Below are 25,329 nucleotides of genomic sequence, written 5' to 3' on the forward strand. Positions count from 1 at the left end.
GCTCCAGCCTGTAATCAGTCCCCTGGGAGCAACCTCTTTAGCGTGTGTGCTGAGCTGCAGAGACCCACACAGTCCCACAGGGGCAGACCTGTGGCTTCCGCAACTCTGAAACTGGGCCTTCGGCACCAGTGACCCCTGTCTCCCTGCAGCAAATCCAGCCAAAGCCAGACTCCTGCAGGAGACTTGTACTGGGCCCCTTCACCTGGCTGCAGGAGGTGAGCATCCTTACGTCAGTGCAGAGAGACAGGGGCTCGGCCAGCATTCAGTCCCCCCGGTGTGAGGGGTCCACCCAGCCGAGCTGCTGTGTCCATCTGTCAGTCCCAGAGCAGAGCTGCTGTGTCTCTGTGAGCCACGGTCTTATCACCCCTCTTGTCTCCTCTCGGTCCGTTGTCCTCCCCCAGCAAATACATGCTGGGTTCACACGGTCAGCCTGCTGGTGCTTCCGCTTCGTCTTGATTGGTCAGTCCTTGGGGTTCCCATTGTCCTCTCGGCTCCTCCATTGATGTGGGTCAGTTTCCGCCAGTCTGGTAACGCCCATGCACACCTCCCCAGACCGGTCCGTGACACACACAGCTCATGTCTCCTGCTCTGCCCCAGGAGCAGCATTTGAACCCTTCTGCAGCCACTGGGGAGCGGCACCAAAGTGGTAAGTACCGAGTCATGCACACAGTTCATTAAACTATTACAGTTTCCACTGTCAGCCCCCGATACATGACCAAGGAGCGGGAGACCCGGGGCCATGGGTGCTGCAGCATTTGGCTGCTCAGGGAACTAGGATGTGGCTTTGCTTATTAGGGGCTGGGCTTGTACCACCCCTCCCAACCTTGGGCCATAGAGGAGCTGTCACCAGGCAGGGACCGGCACCATGCAGGAGCTGTCACCAGGCAGGGACGGGCACCATGCAGGATTCTGCTGCCTCTCTGAACTGTACAAACAAGGTTGTTAGAGGGCTTCTTTTTTTACTCACTTACTTCCCTGGTTCTTCTCGCATGAACAGAGAGCAATAATACCCGAAGTCTGAAGGTGCAAACAATTCAATGTTTATTGGGGTGAACTTTTAGCTAGAAATGATTTTAATTTTTTTCTCAGTGTCCCCCTTCCCAGCTCTGACGCCACAGAGCCTTGCCTGTGGCCCTGTTCCCATTCCCTATTCCCATTCCCTCCCTTAGCAAAACATTATTCCAATTCCCCCCCATTCTCTGTTTCTATCCCCCCCTTACTTCCTGATTGACTGCAGAATATAAAAACTTGAGTTCTGCTTAGCCATACCGTAACCAATTATTTTAATGAAATTTAACTGACCAATTTTAACATATTGTAACATGATTATTTAACCAATGTGACAAAGTTCCTCCTCTATCTTGGTGGGTCCTGCGCTTATTGGCAGATTTTCTTGCCTCAGAGATTCACCATGTGGGTTGGGGAACAGCCCAGAGACCTTCCCCTCTGGAAGAACCCACAGTCCAGGTCAATTGGGAGGTTTCGGGGGGAACCCGGGCCCACCCTCTACTCCGGGTTCCAGCCCAGGGCCCTGTGGACAGCAGCTGTCTAAAGTGCCTCCTGTAACAGCTGCATGACAGCTACAACTCCCTGGGCTACTTCCCCATGGCCTCCTCCAAACACCTTCCTTAGTCTTACCACAGGACCTTCCTCCTGGTGTCTGATAACGCTTGTGCTCTTCAGTCCTCCAGCAGCACACCCTCTCACTCTCAGCTCCTTGCGCCTCTTGCTCCCAGCTCCTCACACTCGCACCACAAACTGAAGTGAGCTCCTTTTAAAACCCAGGTGCCCTGATTAGCCTGCCTTAATTGATTCTAGAAGCTTCTTCTTAATTGGCTCCAGGTGTCCTAATTAGCCTGCCTGCCTTAACTGGTTCTAGCAGGTTCCTGATTACTCTAGTGCAGCCCCTTCTCTGGTCACTCAGGGAACAGAAAACTACTCATCCAGTGACCAGTATATTTGCCCTCTACCAGACTCCTGTACCCCACTGGTCTGGGTCTGTCACACCAGTTATATCCCACCACCTTAATTGGTTTACACCCAACAAAATTAATTATACAGAAGACAGAAACAATCACAAAACCAAACAGAGATTACACAGACAAATAATAGGGAAGTGATAGAACAACACAGAAATGAGGATTTCACACCCCAGCTATTGATGAGTTCTTGTCAGACAGGATGCTTTCAAACTAAGTGTTTTTTAAATCTTCTGGGCTCTTCCCTTTCTCTGGAGGTGAAAAATTGGATCACCTTTTTAACAGCCCAAAACTGCCTTATTTCAGTGTGACTGGTGAGGACGTGACCGTTTGCTTCCCAGCTTATGGCTGCCTTTGCTGTTTAGCCAAAGGCCTTAGCCTAAGAACAGGGCCTCAGACTGTCATGGTGAGAGAAGGCCCAGACACAGGCAGACTGTGATTTTGATTCTTGTTTTGTTCCTCTATAACTAGCTAAGTGATAAGAATACACCTACATTCTTAAAGTCTAGGCCTTTGCTTACAGGCCTGAATATCTATATCCTAATACTCCACCCCTTTTTTTTTCTTTTTCTTTTTCTTTTTCTTTTGGGATCCTTCTGCCCAGGTATCCCTGGAAAAGCATAGGACATATGGCAACACATTTTTTGTTAGGGCCAGGCATTAAGGTGGAAGGTGTTGATATTTTATTTGTTTTACTGCCTCTTTGTGTAGTATAGTGCCCTGCACCTTCTCTCCTACGGGCGTACCACATCTGTTTTAATTAGTGTTTCAGACTTCCCATTATAGCGGGCCCAAGAAGGTTGGATTCCGATTGCTTGTCCCGGCCGGGGAGCCTGTCCTAGCAGCGGCCGCAACCCGCGTGGGGACAGTTTGGGTTTCAGGCCCTGGCGGAGCCCAGCGTGCAGACTCGGTGCGGGGAATCGGGGCAGAGGCAGCCCCCTGTGTCTGGGGATGGAGGGGCCGGGCTGTGGCAGGGTGCGGGGTCTCCTTGTTCAATGCGTTTCCCTCCCTCTCTAGGTCTCCACCATGAGCGAGATGAAGAGCTACTCACAGGCTGTCACTGGAGTGCGTGTGTAACCCCTACTCTCCTCTCAGGTCTGGGGGGGGGGTAGCCCCACAGAACTGCTCTGGGATGGGAGTGGCCAGTTTGAGGGAACCATGGGGTGTGAGGTTGGTGCGCTTACGTGAGTCTAAATCACTAGCTGGTGCTGCATGGTGGGTGAGCTCTCCACCCTCTCGTGCACCTTGGCCTGGCCCCGCCCCGCCCCTGCTGCTCTGCCCAGCTGGCCCCCTCCCCTTGGGCATGTTGTGCCCACTGCCCTACCCGTCCAGCCCATATCTGTCCTGAGCCTGGTCTCTCTGGTGACCTGGGAAGGGAAGGACAAAGACCTCCTTGCCCAGGAGAAAGTCAGTGAGTGCCAGTGAGATCCCTCTCTGGGCAGGGCCTCGCTGAGACACCCTCCCTCTCCATTCCTTGTGCTCCTGCGGCTGGGGGGCTCCGTGCGGGGCTGCGGAGCCAGCGCCCCGCCCTGCTAACTGTGGCCCATCTCTCGTGCCTGCAGTTCTTTGCCAGTATGCTGACGTACCCCTTTGTGTTCGTCTCCAACTGTGGGTAAGTGCCCCGCACGCCGTCCCGAGCCAGCTGCAGCCTCCCCCTGCAACGCAAGGGCGTCTGCCCCACCTCTGCGGAGCAGGGGACGCAGCGGCTCCTGTTCAGGAAGCAGGGAGATACAGCATCTCCCACCCACATCCTATAGGGTTTGCTCTGGGATGACGATGTTCCGGCCTCTAAGGGGCTAGGTAGAAACCCTTCAGAGGGGGAGCGGAGCTGCTGTCATTGGCTGCTGATGTGGAATGTGAACAGCTGGCACCGTCAGGCGAGAGCGCTCTGCCCTGCCCAGACATGGCACCGGGTGGGCGGCCGGGGACGCTGAAGGCTGGCACATTCAGATAAAAGGAGGTGGCTTTTTGAGGGAGAGCACGGTTAGCCAGAGTTGAGGGGTGCTGAACCTGCTTTGGGCTAGAGCCCGTCCCCCAGGGCTCGTCTACACAGGGAAGCTAAACTGGAGCGGTGAGTGAAAGTGGCAAAAGCCCCCATGTGGCCACGGTCAGACTGGGATATCGCCGCATACACGGGTCTGGGAAGGGAAAGGAGCCGAGCCAGGGAGAGGCACCGTCCCCCAGGGTAGCTGCAGCCCTGCTGGGGCTGGCGCTGGGAACAAATCACCCCCCACCCGCAGTCACCCCCGGTGAAACACCTCTGGGGCTAGCGACTGGGCGGCAGGGTGGGATGGGGGGGACAGATCATCCCCTCCCTGCTGCAGCTGGCAGAGTCGCGATCCTGGGCTCCGGCCCCATCTGTCCCCCCTTCCAGCCTGACATGGAGCTAGTCCTGGCTGTGCTCGCAGCTCGCCCCCTGCCCCTCGCGCAGGCTCCTGTGGCTCCCCTCTTCCCCAGACGCTTGGCAGCCTCTTGGGCTCCCTGGCCCTGCATTGCCTCCCGTCCCATGTCACGCTTGGCAGGAGCAAAATCACAGGTTGCAGCCTCCCAGAATAGACCCGGGCCTGTTCGGGTGTGACAGCCGGTCCCTGCCCGCCCTGCAGTACAGCTGGGACTTGGTGGGGTGGGGGGGGGGAGTTCTGCCCTCCTTAATCAGCCCCCACCCCCTCGGGAGTATTGCCCTTGGCCATCTTACTAGGGAGCATCAGCTCTGTCCCCAGGAGAAAGGCTGCTCCCCTGGTGCCCGACTGCCCCGCTGTAGTGTTGGGGGCAGGGGCAGGAAGCTCTGGCCATGGGGAAAAGGACAGGGGGCAGCTGGGGATCCTGGGACCTGACTGAGCTGCCTGGCTCAGGCCCCGTTAAAGCGACGTAGCCCAGAAGGGCTCAGACAGGAAGTGGTGCTGGGGAGGCCAGGGAGGTTCTGGGAACAGGCTACGGTGGCCGGCTCACTGCTACTTCCTCCCCCCTCTCCTCTCTTGCAGGCTGGCTGGTGGCCTCCCCCCCTACGCACCCAACTACTCCTCTTGGTTAGACTGCTGGAGCCAGCTGCTCAAGGAGGTGGTCAAAAAAGCAAACAGGATGTTAGGAATCATTAAAAAGAGAATAAGACGGAGAATATATTATTGCCCTTATATAAATCGATGGTACGTCCACATCTTGAATACTGTGTACAGATGTGGTCTCCCCATCTCAAAAAAGATATACAGGCACTAGAAAAGGGTTTAAAAGAGAACTGGATAAGTTCATGGAGGTTAAGTCCATTAATGGCTATTGGCCAGGATGGGTAAGGAATGGTGTGCCTAGACTCTGTTTGTCAGAGGGTGGAGATGGATGGCAGGAGAGAGATCACTTGATCATTACCTGTTAGGTTCACTCCCTCTGGGGCACCTGGCATTGGCCACTGTCGGTAGACAGGATACTGGGCTAGATGGACCTTTGGTCTGACCCAGTACGGCCATTCTTATGTTCTTATGAGTAACATGCCAGCCTCGCCCCAGCCCCATAGCGCAGCGACTCCGTGTGTGGGGCAGTCGTGCCTGGCACTCATCTCAGGGTGGGGGTTATAAAAGGGCTGGGAAGCGCTGGCCCTGTGTGTGGGTAGGAGGCTGATGGTGCGGAAGGGCTAGGCAGACTGGGGCCTGGGTGACAGGCAGAGGGAAGCTGCCCCGGGGCAGGGCAGGGCACCCTGAAAGCCGTCTCCTCTCCTCTCCGTGCAGGGGAACATGAGCCGAGGCAAGAGCCTGTTTTTCCGGAAGATGCCTTTTGCGGAAGCTGTACGTGTGGGAGGAGAAGTGGTTCCGCTGAGGCCGGAGCTGGGCCAGAGGCTGGGCCAGATGCACGGAATGATGGGAGAGTGGTGATTTCTATACAGTTTTTAAAATAATGATTCAATCTTGGGAAACGGAGACTGTGTGCAAGTCTGAGAGTCAAAGTCATGGGGCAACGCAGGCCGGCCGGCTGGGGGTGGGGGCACTGCTCTGGGGGGCCAGTTCTCTGGCCGGCAGGGGGGCGCTGTGCCCTGGTGGGACTGTGCCCTGGCTGGGGGCAGGGCTGGCTCTACCCCGGGTCTGCCTGCAGATGTGCCCCCCCTTCTCTGCTGTCGGTTCTGGCTGTGAAGGAGACACCCCACACTGGCCGGGTGCCCCCGGCTGGGACCCACAGCGCTGCTCCCGATCGTGGCTCCCCAGGATCAGTGCTAGGCCCCAGCTTTTAAACCACTCCTTGGAGGAACCCTGTGACGTGCCAGCCCCCCAAGGGGTCTCTCTTCCTCCAGAGCCGAGCACACGGCTCCAGCCCCCCTGCTTCACCCCACGAGCTCTGCCCGGCACGTCCCACTGAGCCAGTCCCCTGGAGAGACCTGGCTGCTCTTTGGGGACCAGTGTCCCCAGCCAGTGTTTGCAGTGACATCCCAAAGCCTTTTCCACACAGCACACGGTTTATTGGTCCCCGGGAACCCGGCCTGGGAGGTCCCTGGGGCAGCAGAGAGAAGTGAAGGTGAAGACAAAGGCCAGGGCCCCACCCAGTCAAGCTGCTGAAGAGCCAAACATGGATCCTGTCTCCATCTCTTTCAGTCCTAGCTGGGAGCTCCTGAGTCCCACCGAACGCCAGCTCCTCTTCTTTGTGGAGCCTCCGTTGATCTGGGTTGGTTTTGATCCTGAACGCCCAGTTCCTGCTCCCCAGCCATGTGACACTCCCCCTCCTGTCCCTGCTCTGCCCCAGGAGAGGCTTTTTAACTCTTTGGCACCCACAGGGCAGACATGAATAGTACAGTGGGAAACCGAGGCACACATGCATCAAAACTAATACAGAAAATTCTCTCTTTTTCCCACCCCCCGAGAGGAAGGGGATGCGTGTCCCTGGGGCCTGCAAGGAGCCGGAGTGCCCCACCCCCTCTCCACACGGCTACTGACCTACCAGCAAGGGGGAGGAGAACCTTCCATGTCTGCTGTGGGGGGGGGGAGTCCCCTACCCCCAACCCCACAGCTCACTGGGGCTGCAGCTGGGCCCAGCTACATAGGGAGGAGCAGCCTGTGCACTGGGGCTGGCAGGGGGCAGGTCAGTCCCAAGTCACCTGCCCAGGGCCGAGGACGTCCATTCTGGGGGGCAGGGAGAAGAGCGGATGCTCCTCCCTGTGTTCGGGCCCATCAGGGCTCTATGATGGGGTCCTATGGCCGCTCCCCTCCCGCGTGTAGTGCACCATCATCAACACAAGCCCTGGCCTGGCTTTCCAGCTGGCTGCTGGCCCTGGAGCAACCGTGCAAGGCCAGCACCTGCCCCCTATCACCACAGGGGAGGTAAGGGGTGGGCCACAGCTGGGACCTGTGGTCGGAGCCCAAAGGAGCTTGCACCAAAGCTCTGGCAAGACCAGGCGCAGCTCCTGGAAAGGGGACCCCCCACCACCACAGCCCCAGCCGAGCAACAAACTGCCTGGGGAAGGGAGTGGGAGAGCGCCCCGTGCTGAGCCCACAGCACAGGGCACGGGGGCAGCACTGTGAGTGGGGAGCGCCCCCTGCTGAGCCCTCACCCTGCTCTCTTTGGGGCCAGCACTGACTGCCGGGGAGAGCATCCCCTACTGAGCCTCTGCCCTGCTCCAGGGGATAATGGAGCATGAGCTAGTCTCCTCTACCAGGCCCTGGCTTCCCAAGGGCTGACAGCTGAGCTCCCTGGTGGCTGGTCAATGTGTCCCCTTCTCGGGGGTGGAAGGTCCCTGGGCATGGCTGGGCTGTGTCCCTGTCTCATCCCCTCCCCGAGGGCTACGTGCTGGCAGACCGTGGCTGTCCCCAAGAGCTGTGCGCAGGGCCCTAGGCCATGTCCCCTTCTCCTCCTCTCCCCTCCCCCCGTGCTATGTGCTATGTGTGTGTGGCCGTTCCCCAGAGCTGGGCGCAGGATCCTGGGCCGAGGCCAGGGCACTGGCTGACTGGGACTGGGTGAACCCAGGCCTCACCATCAGCTGGTAGAACACCCCAGGCAGGATGCGGAAGCCGAGGCGTTGCAGGATGTGCAGCGAAGACTCGTTGTGGGGCAGCACCCCGGTGTATACAGGGAAGCCGCGGGCATGCAACTGTGCCGCCAGCGTCCCCACCACGGGCCTCGCGTGGTGCTGGCCGCGATGCTCCGGGAGGGTGTAACTGTGCGTCAGGGCAGCCAGCGGGTCGGTGAGGCACCAGGAGATGGGGGTCCCCTCAGGGGCCAGCAGGCAGGCGTTGGGGAAGTGGCGGATCAGGAGGCACAGGTACCGCAGGCTCCAGCTGTTCCCCCCAAAGTTCCAGGTGTCTCTGAGCAGCATGGCGTGGGTGGGGGACACGGGGGCCAGCCTGAGCCCCTTGTCAGGCCTGCAAGACAGGGCAGGGGGGAGAGAGACACAGGACGGGGTGGGGTGAGCACAGAGGGGGTTGACCTGGCAAGGGGAGGATGTCAGCATGTGGGGGGCAGGGGGACTAGAACCAGCAGGAGAAGGGGTAAGTCTAGGGGAGGGGAGCGGGGAGCAACCAAACATGGGAGGTGTGAACATCTGGGGATATTGACCCAGCTTCGGGCTTGGGGTGCAGTGAGCCCGGGGCTGGGAGGGTCGAACTGGTATAAGGGAATGAGCCCGGGGAGCAGAAATTGAGCGGGTATGACATGGCATAGGAGAGGAGCAGTGTCCGGCGGCGCCATCCTCTTCCCACTTGTGGGGCTGAGATGGGCTGGACAGAAAAATGGAGGGGATGGGGGGTTGCCGAATCTCAAACTGGGGGGCATGGAATGTATCCTGTGGGGGAGGGGTGTGCCACCCAGCTCGGAAGGCAGCGCCATCGCCAGCAGCAGCCGAGACCGACGGGTGGCAAGGTATGGCATTGCCATCCTTACTGCTGCGTAACGTTGGGCCTTTGCACTGGGAGGGGAGGCTATGGAAAATTCTGGGGTGGCTATAGCCCCCATATCGCTCCTCCCAGTGTCCCCCATGGAGGGGAGGGAGGCTGGAGGGGGAGTGACCTGGCACAGGGAGAATGGGGGGAGGCTGAGAGAGGATAGACCTGGTGTGGGGGAGAAGGGGGAGCCCTGGGGGGACGGGATCAAGTCAGGCCCTGGCACATGCGGGGAGGGGATCGACACACTCCCGCAGCCTCAGCACAGGGGCTGTCTGACAAGGTCCAGTCCAGCCCCAGCAAAGTCATCAGTGCCAATGGGCCTTGGCTAAGCTCAGCTCCCTGAGATGAAAGCACCAGGGCTCAGTGGGCAGCGAACACCCTTCCCGGAGACCTACCCGCTGACAGGAAAGGAGGGACCAGGGGGCTCTGTGCTTGGAGCCCCCTCCCCTCAGAGGGGACGGCTCTGGGGTCAAGGACCCCTGGCTGTCCATCCCAGGATACTGAAGGGTTACAGACTGCCCCTCCCCCTGCTCTCCCCATCCTGGGACCAAGGAGGTTCCTCGGCCAGGCTGCGTTGCCCCTGCCCCCGGCGAAGCTCTAGGGCTGACTCAGCCCTGCCCCGGAGCAGGATGGGAAATCCTTGGCAGCATGTGCCCAAGGCCTGGGGCTGTGTGTGTGGCCGTGGTGATGCCCTCACTCTGCCAGCACCGTTAGCCTGGGGAACTCATTGCCACCAGATCAAGGACGCAATGGAGGCCTCTGGCCTGGCACCCCGGGGTCCTTCCCTTCCCCCAACCCCGCTCCCCCCTCCAGCTAGCACAGGCTTGTTGTGTACATTGCCCCATTCTCTCACACACACCCCATATCTGGGGGGCACCTACCGGTACTGGGGCATGGCAGGTGGGTCTGGGTGCAGCAGCGGCCGGTACGGATACGTCTCCATCTCAAGCCCTCTGGCCCTGGCGATGTCCCTGATGGTCTCGTATACCCCGTCCTGCAGCCCTGCAGGGACAGCCGTGCGCTGTCAGCAGGGGCCCCTGAAAGGTGCCCATGGACGTGGGGGTCCCAGCCCGGTGCGGGATAGCAGCAGGGAGGGGCCAAGGGCCACTGTGAGCCAGCATGCCCAACTGGGGGTTCCCAAGCTTGGCTCATTCAGGATCCTGGGTCTGGATGGAGAAGGGGCTCAGGTGAGCTCCTCGGGGCTATTGGCCCGTGGGGGGGAGGGGCCCAGGCAGGCTCCTCAGGGCTATTGGCCTGGGGGGGGGGGTAGGGGCCCAGGCAGGCTCCTCAGGGCTATTGGCCCATGGGAGGGGGGAGTGGTCCTGCCCCCCATGTGGCAGGTGCTGGATGGAGCAGGGCTGGAGGGGCTCACCCTGTATCTGGAAGGCCTGGCCCCAGTCCACAGCGCGGCTGTTCTCCAGCAGGGCCCGGCAGGCGCCCTCGTCCCGGTAGAAGGTCGTGTACAAGTTGGTGAAATAATCGCTTGGGTCTCGCGCCACCTGCAGGGGGGACACTGTCTGTGGGTGAGCGCAGCCTCTGCCCTCCCCCCATTACCCTCAGGGACGGCATCGGGGAAGCAGGGCACAGCGAGCCCCAAGTAAGAGTTTGAGGAGGGGGAAGGGATCCTGTGAACGGCGCAGGGAGGGGAACAGGGCAGAGATGGCATCAGGCGGGGGAGGGGAGCGGGGCAGATATGGCATCAGGCGGGGGAGGGGAGTGGGGGAGTGGTGGCGTCAGTCGGGGGAGGGGAGCGGGGCAGCGATGGGGTCAGGCGGGGGAGGGGAGCGCGGCCAATGGGAGGGGCCCAGCAAAGGCCGCACTTCTCTGCGTGGCCGGGTCAGGACCATTTTGAACTCTGGCCATGAATCCACCAGCACCTCCTGGCCAGCCGGGTTCCCGCGGTTCACATGCATCACAGTGCCGTAGACCTGCCAAGACACAGGGGTCAGAGTCCGGGGATGTCCCAGATTCCCAGGATTGGTGCTGGGCCCCAGCTTTTACTCTGCCCCTTGGATCAGCCCTCAAAGTGCCACCCCCCAGGGAGCCCCACTCTTCCTGCAGGGCAGGCCACCGCCTCTGAGATGGAGCCTCTGGGCTCCAGCCCTCCTGCTCCACCCCACGAGCTCTGCCCGGTGCCTCCCACTGAGCCAGACCCCTGGAGAGACCTGGCCGCTCTTCGGGGCTCCCACACCCCAGCCTGTGTTTGCAGTGACACCCGGCAGCATTGTCAAGCCAGGCCAGTTTATGAGTCACGGAGCGGCCTTAGGTCAGCAGAGAGAACTGGGGGTAAAGCAGTGTCCATTGCGGTCAGCCAGGACCCAGCCAAGCTGGACTGAAAGTCCCTTTCCAGGCTGTCTCTGTCTCCGTCTGACCTCCTTGGCCAGCTCCAGGTGAGAGCCTCCATCTTTGTCCAGTACCCCCCACCTCCCAGTCCTGTGCTCTCGAGCTGGGGTCTCTGCTCAGCCTCCCGGCTGAGAGGCGGGGAAATCCAGGAGTCAGCAGCGCTTGCCTTGTCTCTCTGGGTCACTTAAACTAGTGACTGTCCCGGTGAAGTTCGAACCCCCAAATGCTGTCCATAGAAGCCACAGCATCTTCCCCATCCCTGTCCTTCCAGGCACGGTCAGCATGCTCACAGCTGGCTCGACTCAAACTCACCCTTTCCAATACCCAGCTCAGAGCAGTCTCACATCCACCCTTAGGGCAAGTCTGTTCACTGATACTAGCAGGGGGCAGGGGGGAGTTTTCATGCAGCCTCAGCACATTTTGCCACCCCAAAACCTTTGGGTTTGAAACTGGGATGGGATCCAGCCACTGCACCCCCCCATCTGCCAGGGAGTGAAGAGTGTCATGGCCCCCCCCTCCTCCATGTGTCGGCCATCTTGGCTGCTCCCTGGGGTGTCCTGACCCCTTGAGCATTTGGGGGATCAGTGTAGGTGTGTCCCCCTGCGAGGCTGGTCTTAGCCCAGCCATGTCTCTGGGGTTCTGGTGTCCCAGGGTCTGGTGATGCAGGGGGCTCCCCTACGCTGGTTGTGTCCCAACCCCAGGGCTGTGTGTATGCCAGGAATCCATTTCCCCTCCTGGGGTTAACCTGTTGCCCTCACCCCAGGCCAGGACCCCCCTGCTGGCGATTCCGGGTCTTAACCTTGGCCATGCACTGCCCGTGTCTGCCCATACTCAGCTGGGGGCTCAGCTCCCACCAGGTTCCGCTCTGACTCTGTTTCCCTAGGGAGAGCAGGCTGTGAGCTGGCTCCCTTGGCCACAGCCTCAGGGAAGTTCTGCCGGAGCCCGTGTGACTCACATGTTCCGTGTGGAGATTGGGGGGGGGCGGTTCCCCTGCCCCACTCAAATACAGGGGGTCAACTTCCAGCCAGACAGGTGTCCTGAGCTCAACAGCCTTTCCTTAGTGTTACAGGCAAGGGGGGAAAACCCTGCTACATGCCGGCCGAGCTATTCGCCTTTTCACTGATACCTCCAGTCTGAGCCTCTGGCTCCTGGGGTTCAAACCCTTGGCTGGGGCAGGATCAGGGACTGGATTTTGTCTTAAGGTGATACAGAAAATCTCAGCAGGAGGTCAAAGCCGATGTCCAGGAGAACCATGACTACCAGCCCCCCCCCACCCTGAGTCCTCTGTCTGCACTGGGATCCGAGCTGTCGGGAGGGCTTCTCCCAGTCGGCAGGTGGCTTCCATTTAGGTCCCACCCTGGGTCTTTTGCACACCCCAAAACCTTTTCATATAAGCCTCAGGTGTCAGGTCAAACATAAGCAGTGGAGCCTTTTTGAACAGTTCCCAGTCCCCAGTATTAACGCCGTCCATCTGGCTGTATGTCTCTATGGCTTGGGGGGCCGAGTATGGGGGTGAGACAGCAGAGCCGGTGCGAAGGGTAAACCAGGATCAAATCACAACCCTTCTCAAAGGCATTGAGGTTGGTGTCTACAGCCCCTCCTCCTCCTTAAACGGACAATTTAGTATCCAGCTCCCTGCGGAATTCAGCATCCCTGGGGCCTTTGCCCACTTACCCTTTGCTGTATTTCTTCACATTTTTGCTGCTTCTCACAGCCAGCTGGTACCCTCTCACGGTTTGCTTCCCGCACTGGGTAGCCAGGGGAAACTGAGGCACACATAGGATTCATACAAATATATAAAAGGCCCATTTTGTCAATGGTTTAGCTGGGTGTGGTCAGAGCCACCCATGGTGAGGACCAGGAGGAAATTTAGAGCCAGGGGGGTGGGGGTGGTCAGAGCCATGATTGGTTAGCACCCAGCTGTCCCACACTGTGATTGGCTGCCATGGAGCCGCCCACATGTTCATTGGCTTACGCAAACCCTGACCATACTGAGATTGACTGGCACAGAGCCCGCTTGTGCTCTGATTGGATGGGCAGGTCCTGGCGGTTACGCTGGGTGAGCAGTAGGCATTGGTGCTGGATTTGGACTTTGGGAGGCAGGGGGGTGAGTGAGGAGAAGGCCCAGGGGAGGGCTCCTCCACCACTACCTCTAACCTGGGGAAGGGGCCTGCCCTCCTGCTGCTACCCCTAACCCAGGGCAGGGGGCCTGTGTGATGAAGTAGAAGCTTTCTGTAGTATCTTTCTGATTCAAATAAATAACAGGAGTACTTGTGGCACCTTAGAGACTAACAAATTTATTAGAGACTAATAAATTTGTTAGTCTCTAAGGTGCCACAAGTACTCCTGTTATTTTTGCGGATACAGACTAACACGGCTGCTACTCTGAAATCTGATTCAAATGTGTGTCTCAGTTTCCCTCTGCGTCCTGTACTGCTCTGCGCAGCATGTGAAGGGAAGGGACGGGTTGTGACTCATGTAACAGCCCGGCTGGAGACCAGCCTCATTAACCAAGGGAATAAAGTCAACACACACGCAAGGAGGATCTGGAGAGACCATGGAAACCCCAATGGCTGGGGTGGATGTTCACACCGAGCGAGTGAGATTCCCCCTCACGGCTCTGCAGCAGAGAGGCCCCCAGCTGAAGAACAGCGGCCGCGAGGGGTCAGGATACGGGGCTAAGAGCCGGCTTTTGGGGGGTCTCAGCATCTTTCACCTTGGCCTAAGAACAAAGGGACAGAGACAGAGCGAGCCATGGGGCCCATGACGTCTTGGCTGGCTCATTGCCCAGGCTTGGCCAGGCTGGGCTGTGGCTTAACCTTTGATTCCCTGTGCTAACCTGAGGAGTCTAGCCAGGTGACTAATGAACCGCTACTGTGTTTTGCAAAGGCTGCCGGGGTCTCTGCCAACACACACCGCAGGGGCCTGGTCCAAGCCTCCCGCAGGCATCTGGTTCTGCTGCATTCGCTGCAGGGAGCCACGGAGAGAGATGGGAGGGCTGATGTCAAAGGCCCAGTGGTGGAGGTCACAGGCCTGCCCCTGTGGAGCTGTGTGGAGCCTCGGGCCCTGGCTCACTACCGGGGTCGCTCCTAGGGGACTGGTGACAAGCTGGGGTACGGCACATCCCCTGTGAATCTATGAGAGCCTGCCCGGCCCCTGAACTGCTGCCCCCTGACCTGGAGAAAGGGTCTGCCCCCCCAAACTGCTACCCCCTGACCAGGTGGAAGGGCCAGCCCTGCATGTACCCCAACCCAGGGGATTGCACCCCAGTCCAATATGTGCCCCATCACCCAGGTGTCTATCAGGGACTTTGCCCTGCTCTCTGCCCAGCCCAAGGGTGGGAGGGTTCGGCCCTGCGGGGGCAGGCGAGTCCTGGTCACCGGCAGCGTGTCAGGCAGGCCCCGCTGTAGCATCCCCTCCAGCAGCCGCAGCTTGGAGGAACAGCTCAGGATCAGCATCGCTGGCCGGGATGGGCCTTCACAGCTTCCAGCAGGACAGTGCGAGGGACACCTGCGGGGACAGGAGACCCATCAGTTTAATGTGACTGTCTACCAAGCCCAGAGACAAGCTGCCAGCTCCCAGCCCTGCCAAAATAGCAAACACTATGTGTAGAGCCCACAATAGCTCACCAGTCTGTGCGCAGCCCCCAGTGTGTTCACCAGAGACCCTACAATAACTCACCAGTCTTCTGTGCATGACCCCTGTGTTCACCAGAGACCCTACAATAACTCACCAGTCTGTGTGCCGCCCCCGCGCTCATCAGAGACCCTACAATAATTCACCAGTCTTCTGTGCATGACCCCTGTGTTCACCAGAGACCCTACAATAACTCACCAGTCTGTGCCCAGCCCCTGTGCTCCCCAGAGACCCTACAATAACTCACCAGTCTGTGCATGGCCCCCGTGTTCACCCTAGACCCTACAATAACTCACCGGTCTGTGCCCAGCCCCTGTGCTCCCCAGAGACCCTAAAATAACTCACCAGTCTGTGCATGGCCCCCGTGTTCACCCTAGACCCTACAATAACCCACCATTCTGTGCCCAGCCCCTGTGCTCCCCAGAAATGCTACAAAAACACCCCAGTATGTGCCCAGCCCCATGCTCCCCAGAGACCCTACAATAACTCACCAGTCTGTGCATGGCCCCCGTGATCACCAGAGACCCTACAATAACTCATCAGTCTGTGCATGGCCCCCGTGCTCACCAGAGACCCTACAATAACTCATCAGTCTGTGCATGGCCCCCGTACACACCAGAGACCCTACAATAACTCACCAGTCTGTGTGCAGCCCCTGTGCTCACCAGAGACCCTACAATAACACACCAGTCTGTGCATGGCCCCCGTGCTCACCAGAGACCCTACGATAACTCACCAGTCTGTGTGCAGCCTCTGTGCTCACCAGAGACCCTACAATAACTCACCAGTCTGTGCATGGCCCCCGTGATCACCAGAGACCCTACAATAACTCATCAGTCTGTGCATGGCCCCCGTGCTCACCAGAGACCCTACAATAACTCATCAGTCTGTGCATGGCCCCCGTACACACCAGAGACCCTACAATAACTCACCAGTCTGTGTGCAGCCCCTGTGCTCACCAGAGACCCTACAATAACACACCAGTCTGTGCATGGCCCCCGTGCTCACCAGAGACCCTACGATAACTCACCAGTCTGTGTGCAGCCTCTGTGCTCACCAGAGACCCTACAATAACTCACCAGTCTGTGTTCAGCCCCTGTGCGCACCAGAGACCCTACAATAACACCCCAGTCTGTGTGCAGCCCCTGTGCTCACCAGATACCCCAAAAGAAGAAGGCTGCTGTAAGGCCATGTGATGCCAGGGCTGTCCATACAGGGCTGGGGCTCCCACTCACCTGGGGTGACTCCGTGCCAGGGGAAGGAGCAGTTCCTGGGTGTCTGTGGAGCTGCGAGGTCCCTGTCTGTCTCTCCTTCAGGGGCTGCTCCAGCCTCTTATTCCCCAGCGAATGAACCATTAACAGAGTCTGCCAGTCCTGGAGCCCAGAGGCGGTGACATCCCTGCACCCGCTTGGCACAGTTGATTGGGATTTTGCTCTGGGCAGAGGTGGAGGGGCCTCCGGGGAAATGCAAATGCACCCAGAATGCACCAGGTCCAGGGGCAGAGGGAGAGCAGGGGCTGCCTGACCCCCTTCTCCACCGGTGCCCCTCAATCCCGACCTGCAGCCCCCTGCTATGCCGGCCTGGTCTTGGTCACTGTGTGTCCACGCCGCACCCAGCACAATGGGGTGCCAATGACCCTGAGTGTGAGCGCCCCACAGCAGGAAATGCATTTCCTATAACATACCAGGATTCATCTTGGGCCTTCTCAGCACATTTGAAAGCCCCAGCGTCCTGGAAACAGTACCATGGTGAATAGAGCCACTTTGGGTCAGATCAGCCAGGTGGGGTGAAAAAACCAACAATACCAGGGGATTGGTCCCTGTGACAAAGTGGGAATTTGTTGTAGTATTTTATGACCCCCATATGTGCCTCAGTTTCCCCTCTGTGTTGCAGTGTTACCCTGGGGGGAGAAAAAATAGGAGCAAGTTTGCTCTCAGGACAGGTTCCGAGCCATAGGTGGGCGTCACCTCCCTGTCTGGGTGGAGGAGGGAGTCATTAAGGAACTAGTTGAAATTGACCCACATCAAGAAAGGGGTCAGAGAGACAATGCAAGCCCCAATGGTTTATGGATTTCCCCGCCTCTCAGCAGGGAAGCTGAGCAAAGACCCCACCTCGAGAACAAAGGACTGAGAGGGGGAAGGTAGGGGAGTGTGACAGAATGTACCCTTGTGCCCACACCGTACCCACTGTTGTAATAATCTTTGTACAATCTTGCAATGTGTTATTTGTAAATGTATAATTTGCCGGTCAGTATTGCCCTGATCTAATATGTGTGTGGCAACATTGTACGTGAAGTGATAAGATTCTCCTTTATGGTGTTAACACGTGCTCTAACCTGAGGTTGGCAAACAGGCCTGTCTCAACAAAGGAATGGGTGCTCTGTTTAATTTGCATTTAAGCAACAAACAGAGTCATCAAGCAGGAAGGGAAACAAAAGAAACTCCAACAGGGGAGGAAAAAGCAGCAGGGAGCATCCTTCCCTACAGACTCTCTCTCCTGAATCTCAGCTGCAAATGTTTTCCAAGTGTTTCCGGCCCTCTGTGGAGAAAGAAGTCATTCAGGACTATTTAGAAAAGATGGACGAGCACAAGTCCATGGGGCTGGATGCATTGCATCCGAGGTTGCTAAAGGAGTTGGGAGATGTGATTGCAGAGCCACTGGCCTTTATCTTTGAAAACTCATGGCAAGTGGGGGAGGTCCCTGATGACTGGAAAAAGGCTAATGTAGTGCCCTGGAAAAATCATGGAGCAGGTCCTCAAGTAATCAGTTTTGAAGCACTTTGAGGAGAAGAAAGTGATAAGGAACAGTCAGCATGGATTCCCCAAGGGCAAGTCATGCCTGACTAACCTAATTGCCTTCTATAATGAGATAACTGGCTCTGCGGATGAGGGGAAAGCAGTGGACGGTCTCCCACAGTATTCTTGCCAGCAAGTTAAAGAAGTATAGGCTGGATGAATGGACAATAAGGTGGATAGAAAGCTGGCTAGATCATCAGGCTCAACGGGGAGTGATCAATGGCTCCATGTCTAGTTGGCAGCCGGTATCAAGCAGAGTGTCCCAGGGGTTGGTCCTGAGGACGGTTTTGTTCAATATCTTCATTAATGATCTGGAGGATGATGTGGACTGCACTCTCAGCAAGTTTGCAGATGACACTAAACTGGGAGGAGTGGTAGATATGCTGGAGGGTAGGGATAGGATACTGAGGGACTTAGACAATTAGAGGAAAGTCATTGAACAAAACGCAGGGGCCAGGAAAAGGAGTGAAACGGTGAAGGTCAGCCAGGAACAAACAGAACTGTCTCATGGCCCTGAATCCGGTGTGTTTTGGGGAAAGTTGAAGAGACCACAGAAAGCCAGTTTGTTAAGTGGGGAACATGGAGACCTGGGAGATGGGTCGGAAATAGGAGGGAGCGTGGGCTATAATGGCAGAGAGAAAGGAGGGTCAGGGCAAAACTGGGAGGCAAAATCAAATCAGTATTTTAGATGCCTATATACAAACGCGAGAAGTATGGGTACTGGTGAGTTATTGTAGGGTCTAAGCAGGAAGAACTGGAAGTGCTAATAAATAAATACAACTATGACATTGTTGGCATCACCGAAACTTGGTGGGATAATACACATGATTGGAATGTTGGTGTGGATGGGTACAGCTTGCTCAGGAAGGATAGACAGGGGGAAAAGGGAGGAGGTGTTGCCTTATATATTAAAAATGTACACACTTGGACTGAGGTGGAGATGGACATAGGAGACGGAAGTGTTAAGAGTCTCTGGGTTAGGCTAAAAGGGGTAAAAAACAAGGGTATGTCATGCTAGGAGTACACTACAGGCCACCTAACCAGGTGGAAGAGGTGGATGAGGCTTTTTTTAAACAACTAACAAAATCATCCAAAGCCTAAGATTTGGTGGTGATGGGGGACTTCAACTATCCAGATATATGTTGGGGAAATAATACAGCGGGGCACAGACTATCCAATAAGTTCTTGGACTGCATTGCAGACAACTTTTTATTTCAGAAGGTTGAAAAAGTTACTAGGGGGGAAGCTGTTCTAGACTTGATTTTAACAATAGGGAGGAACTCGTTGAGAATTTGAAAGTAGAAGGTAGCTTGGGTGAAAGTGATCATGAAATCATAGAGTTTGCAATTCTAAGGAAGGGTAGAAGGGAGTACAGCAAAATAGAGACAATGGATTTCAGGAAGGCGGATTTTGGTCAGCTCAGAGAGCTGATAGGTAAGGTCCCATGGGAATCAAGACTGAGGGGAAAAACAACTGAGGAGAGTTGGCAGTTTTTCAAAGGGACACTATTAAGGACCCAAAAGCAAGCTATTCCGCTGGGTAGGAAAGATAGAAAATGTGGCAAAAGACCACCTTGGCTTAACCACGAGATTTTGCATGATCTAAAAAATAAAAAGGAGTCATATAAAAAATGGAAAGTAGGACAGATTACAAAGGATTAATATAGACAACACAGGAATGCAGGGGCAAGATTAGAAAGGCAAAGGCACAAAATGAGCTCAAACTAGCTACAGGAATAAAGGAAAACAAGAAGACTTTTTATCAATACATTAGAAGCAAGAGGAAGACCAAGGACAGGGTAGGCCCACTGCTCAGTGAGGAGGGAGAAACAGTAACAGGAAACTTGGAAATGGCAGAGATGTTTAATGACTTCTTTGTTTCGGTCTTCATGGAGAAGTCTGAAGGAATGCCTAATGTAGTGAATGCTAATGGGAAGGGGGTAGGTTTAGAAGATAAAATAAAAAAAGAACAAGTTAAAAATCACTTAGAAAAGTTAGATGCCTGCAAGTCAGCAGGGCCTGATGAAATGCATCCTAGAATACTCAAGGAGCTAATAGAAGAGGTATCTGAGCTTCTAGCTATTATCTTTAGAAAATCATGGGAGACAGGAGAGATTCCAGAAGACTGGAAAAGGGCAAATATAGTGCCCATCTATAAAAAGGGAAATAAAAACAACCCAGGAAACTACAGACCAGTTAGTTTAACTTCTGTGCCAGGGAAGATAATGGAGCAAGTAATTAAGGAAATCATCTGCAAACACTTGGAAGGTGGTCAGGTGATAGGGAATAACCAGCATGGATTTGTAAAGAACAAATCATGTCAAACCAATCTGATCGCTTTCTTTGATAGGATAACGAGTCTTGTGGATAAGGGAGAAGCGGTGGATGTGGTATACCTAGACTTTAGTAAGGCATTTGATATGGTCTCGCATGATATTCTTATCAATAAACTAGGCAAATACAACTTAGATGGGGCTACTATGAGGTGGGTGCATAAGTGGTTGGAAAACTGTTCCCAGAGAGTAATTATCAGTGATTCACAGTCATGCTGGAAGGGCATAACAAGTGGGGTGCCGCAGGGATCTGTTCTGGGTCCGGTTCTGTTCAGTATCGTCAATGATTTAGATAATGGTATAGAGTGCAAATATTTAGATAAGAATGTGCGAGTTTCTAGTCCAAGTTTAATGTTAAATGCTTGTTTCAGTGTTGTTTGCGCTCCCAATCTCCATTTTGAATTTCACGTGGTGCCAGCAACCTGCCATTACTGGCTACATGCGGCTGCCTGCAGCTTGCAATACATTTTGCTTTGGGTAATAAATTGGAAATCCCTCCCATTCCTAGATTAATAACAGATGTGCCGCCAGAAACTGACCAGGCTCAGGGGCGACCTCTGCCTCTTGTGTTTCTGATGCTGGTTCCGCGGTGGGCAGCCCCTCTGGAGGGGGGCATCAGAAAGCCCCTCCGAGTAGGGAACCAGGATGTGCCACCTCATCCAGCACTTGAGGGGCACATTATAGGTAACGTTATAAGATTCTGCTGTATGATGTTTGTGATGTTATCTGATTAAAATATAACCATATAGATCATTGTTGCAACCACTGTTATATATTTGCAAAAAATCTTGTACAAAATGTGGCATGTAAGATGTCTATGAAAAGGTTATGATTTGCTGAATATGATTATGCTATCTGTATGCACGTATCATTTTTGTATTTGAAGTTATGAGTATTGGCTCTATACCTGGATTTCAACTGTTTGCTCCTGGGGTAACACCCACAAGGTATTTAGTCTGCACATCTTGGAGGGACTATTCAAATTAAGGTTTCAGAGTAGCAGCCGTGTTAGTCTGTATCCACAAAAAGAACAGGAGTCCTTGTGGCATCTTAGAACCTAACAAATTTATTTGAGCATAAGCTTTCGTGGGCTACAGCCCGCTTCATCAGATGCATAGAATGGAACGTATAGTAAGAAGATATATATACATACAGAGAACATGAAAAAGTGGAAGTAGCCATACCAACTGTAAGAGGCTAATTAATTAAGATGAGCTATTATCAGCAGGAGAAAAAAAACCTTTTGTAGTGATAAACAAGACGGTCCTTTTTAGACAGTTGACAAGACGGTGTGAGGATAGTTAGCATGGGGAAATAGATTCAATATGTGTAATGACCCATATTAAGTGGCTCATCAAGAAACACTTAACCGACAGTTGACCATGGGAGACCATGTACACTGAATGGACTGTCCTGCAGATGTGCTGTCTGGGGTATAGGTAATGATTTCCTGCTGTGCCTAATCAACATTCTGCCTAGACATGTGACTTGCCCATATCATTCCATACCCCATCTTTTACCTGTAATTTTCTACTAGCTGTGCTGAGGGCTTTGTTTCAAACAATGTTCCACATGGCAGAAGCTATAAAAGGCCCTGGAAACACCTCCATTTTGCCTCTTTCCAGCTCAAACCTCTGGACTAAGGACTTGTACTAATGGAACATTCTAACCAAGGGACTGAGGTCCTTCCAATGATTTGGAAGTAACCAGAGACTTATCAAGCCAGCAGTTTATTCCATCACTGCTACAAGCCTGAACCAAGAACTTTGCAGTTATTGTACTTATTTGATTCCTTGAACCAATTTTAACTCTCACCTTTTTCTTTCTTTCTTTCTTTCTTTCTTTCTTTCTTTCTTTCTTTCTTTCTTTGAATATACCTTTAGATTTCAGATACTAAAGGACTGGCAACACTGTGATTTTTGAGTAAGATCTGAGTTGTATATTGACGTGGGCATGGTCCTTTGGATCAGAAGAACCTGTTATTAGATTAAATTGGCTTTAAAGAACCACTCATCTATAAGTCTAGTGTTTTTGGTGGCGATACAAGAACTGGAATGCTTAAGGAAACTGCTGTTCAGACTGCTTGTTAGCCAGTGTGGTGAAATAGCAATTTACTTTTGTTGCTGGTTTGGTATATCTCATGAGAGAATAGCCACCAGCTTTGGGGCATATCAGCTCTATTTTTCAGCAGTTGGTCCTGAATTTGGTATTCTCAGTTGTGACCCACAAAGGCTCAGTTACCATGTTGCTAAGGCATATTTCAAATCTGGGGAAGCAGCCCAAATCAGTTCCTCAGAGCAAACAGGGAAATTGACATGTCAGTCAGGTGTCAACAAAATCAACTGGACTATATCACTTAGTTAAGCGGCCATTCTTTAACAGGAAGAAGGATGTGAGCGAGAAATTTACATCTTGGCAAACAGACTCGCTGTTGCCTGAACCCCAGCTAGAGGTGATTCTCAAAGAGGAGCTAAAGGTGTAAAAATGAGGAACAGATGCCCCAAATCACCTCTCTCTCTCTCCTCATCTCTACTCACGGCATCAATAACGTTTGAAAGACAAAGGAAGCATCAATGAACTGGGGGAGTCATCCTGGCTGAAAGAATCCAGCCAGACAGTCGTGAATACACGGCGAGAGAAATCCATTTGCTTTAAGTTCACTTAGCTTGTAAAGTTAGGTATTAGTTTGCATTTTATCTTTTATTTCTTTGTAACCGATTCTGACTTTTATGCCTCATTACTTGTAATCACTTAAAATCTCTCTCTCTCTCTCTCTCTGTAGTTAATAAACTTGTTTTGTTGTTTTATCTAAGCCAGTGTGTTTGGATTGAAGTGTTTGGGACCCTCCACTTGAGATAACAAGATTTGTGCATGTCATTTTCTAGTAATGAAATGATGGACTTTCTATGAGCTTGTATTGTCCAGAAGGAGAGAGCTGGGCAATACAAAATGCATATTTCTGGAGACAAGTCTAGGACTGGGAATTTGCTAGTGTCACTCTGCAATATAATTCAGGAGTGGCTGGCTAGAAGCGCTCATATATTCAGCTGGGAGTGATTTTGCATGCGAGAAGCCGTGTGTGAACAGGCCAGGAGTGGCTGCTCTCACAATGAAGCAATGTAAAAGGCTCCCCAAATTGGAGAGCTGAGGGGACACAGCTGTCCATCGGTCCAGATTGTACCCTGAGGAATGTACCAATCACACACGACCCCATCAGTGTAATAGTGAGAAAATGGTTGTTGGACATGTAACGTACCTGCCTGGGCGCGTTTGGGCACATCAGTGTCCCGTCGCCTCCTGATATTGATGCCCTAGGCCTAGCCACTGGCTATTCCGAATGCATCTGCTTTGGGCCCTCTTGCCTGGATAGCGCGTCTGCCCCCATGACATGTTGAGTCTCCATCTCATGCCTTTGGAGGGCTGTACTCCCACGTACCAACCAAGAGTTGGTGCCTTTGGTTCTGTGTAGCCACGCTAAAGGGGGGCAGTCAGTCAGTACCCAGCGCCTCTGGTTGAATGGGTAGGGTCCTAGCTCTCGGACAACCCACAGTTGCTGAGCATTCATGTTCTATAACGGCATCATTCCATTCACTTGGAGTCTGTTTTCTGCTCAGAAAGGCATGGGATGCTGCTCGGTGCCCTCCCCTGCTGGCATCATCAGCGCTCCCAAGCCTGTGTTGGATGCGTCAGTGCACAATTCAAACACCTGGCCAGAGTCCGGCTTCGCCTTCCCTGACAGAATTTGTTTTACATCTTCAATGCCCCATCCTGCACTTTGACACCTTTACACTTAGACCTGCATTCTACCTCTTCCACACCATTCCCATGTGATCCTTATGCTCTGGCAAGGAATTGCTGAAGACTGCAATATCCTCCATGTAGGCACGAGCTAAGTCCTGTCACCCAGCCACTTGATTCGCAAGCGTTTGAAAGGTGGCTCCAGCATTCATTAGCCCAAATGGTAATACTTTAAGCTCAGAAAGTCCCAAATTGGTTAGGAAGGCACATATTTTTCTGCATATCACTGTTCTAAGACGATGTGCCAGTATCTCTTTGCTAAATCCAGGCTGTTCGAGTCTCTGTCAGAGCCCCACCTCCTCCTGCACTGTGATTCAGGGTCTCTTGATTGAGATAATCATAACCCACCACGTCTGTAGCCACCCTCTGGCAAGGGCACTCTTTGTCACGGACCTACAGGGTCTGGTCTATGCTCCAGCCTGTAATCAGTCCCCTGGGAGCAACCTCTTTAGCGTGTGTGCTGAGCCGCAGAGACCCACACAGTCCCACAGGGGCAGACCTGTGGCCTCGTCAACTCTGAAACTGGGCCTTCGGCACCAGCGACCCCTGTCTCCCTGCAGCAAATCCAGCCAAAGCCAGACTCCTGCAGGAGACTTGTACTGGGCCCCTTCAGGCCGTGATGCTCCCAGTGAGGATCTGCAGCTGTAGGGATATAAAAGAAGGTACTAACAGTGAGTCCCCCAAGTGACAGTGACCCCCTCATAATTTTTCCCCCACACTTTAAAATCCAACAGTTTCACCGAGTACAAAAATCTCTTGTGTCTTCTGTTAAAACTTGTAAGCTGCTGTCTGTAGAAACCATTGATTATATCTATCCTGTGAAAGATACTTTATTACTATGTAAAACTTACAAACAAGTTAATTGACTTTGTTCTTGAAGTAATTGATAAATGTAAACAAACACTATAAGCTGTTAAGTGACTTTCACTTCATTCAACGGCTCCTAGGACAGACCCCCACCCTCTGTGATTAAAGGGCCGGGAGTCTCAAATGAGTAAGCACACACCCCGAAAGTGGTGGAGACAGTAAATTAAAATATGGTTAAGATAGGGAATGTATGTTGATGAATGCTTGATGTACATAAATGGTTAGGGAGGTGCTAGCCTAGAAAGGGAGTATCCATCGGCCAAAGAATGTGTCAAGTAGGACCACCAGACAACCCCCTGAGGGTAAACTGGGATCCACCCCATCGCCTGGAAGGATGAGAAACACAAACTTTGGACAGTGTGGAGCCACCAGGAATGTGCCACTTTGGACAGGAATGTGCCATCTGCTGATTGAGTCAGCAACAGCAGGATGAAACAGCTCCCATAGACTAACATAGGAATTAATTCCTATAAGAATGGACTCTAAAGTCTGATGACTTTGAGTCTCTGGTTCTGCTGCCAACCTCCAGGAGCATCAGGTGCACCTGACACAGACTCGGCTCCATCCTCATGACCAAGATACCTGGCCAGTAACTTGGCATGAGCAACTTCTAGGCTGGTAACTATAACACCTATACAGAACTTGAGTGAATGATTGTGTGAATGAACCTCTCTCTCTCTCTCTCTCTCTCTCTCTCTCTCTCTCTCTCTCTCTCTCTCTCTCTATAT

The 25,329-nt window shown here is 54.0% G+C and overlaps 1 pseudogene; it reads right to left on the reverse strand.

Annotated features, from left to right (window-relative positions):
• Nucleotides 1-7,821: 7,821 nt before the first annotated feature.
• On the reverse strand, nucleotides 7,822-23,344 carry LOC135876973 (glycine N-acyltransferase-like protein 3; annotated as a pseudogene).
• Between the last annotated feature and the right edge of the window lie 1,985 nt (nucleotides 23,345-25,329).

The sequence above is a fragment of the Emys orbicularis genome, chromosome 4, assembly GCF_028017835.1.
Source record: "Emys orbicularis isolate rEmyOrb1 chromosome 4, rEmyOrb1.hap1, whole genome shotgun sequence".
In the NCBI taxonomy this organism is placed as follows: Eukaryota; Metazoa; Chordata; order Testudines; family Emydidae; genus Emys; species Emys orbicularis.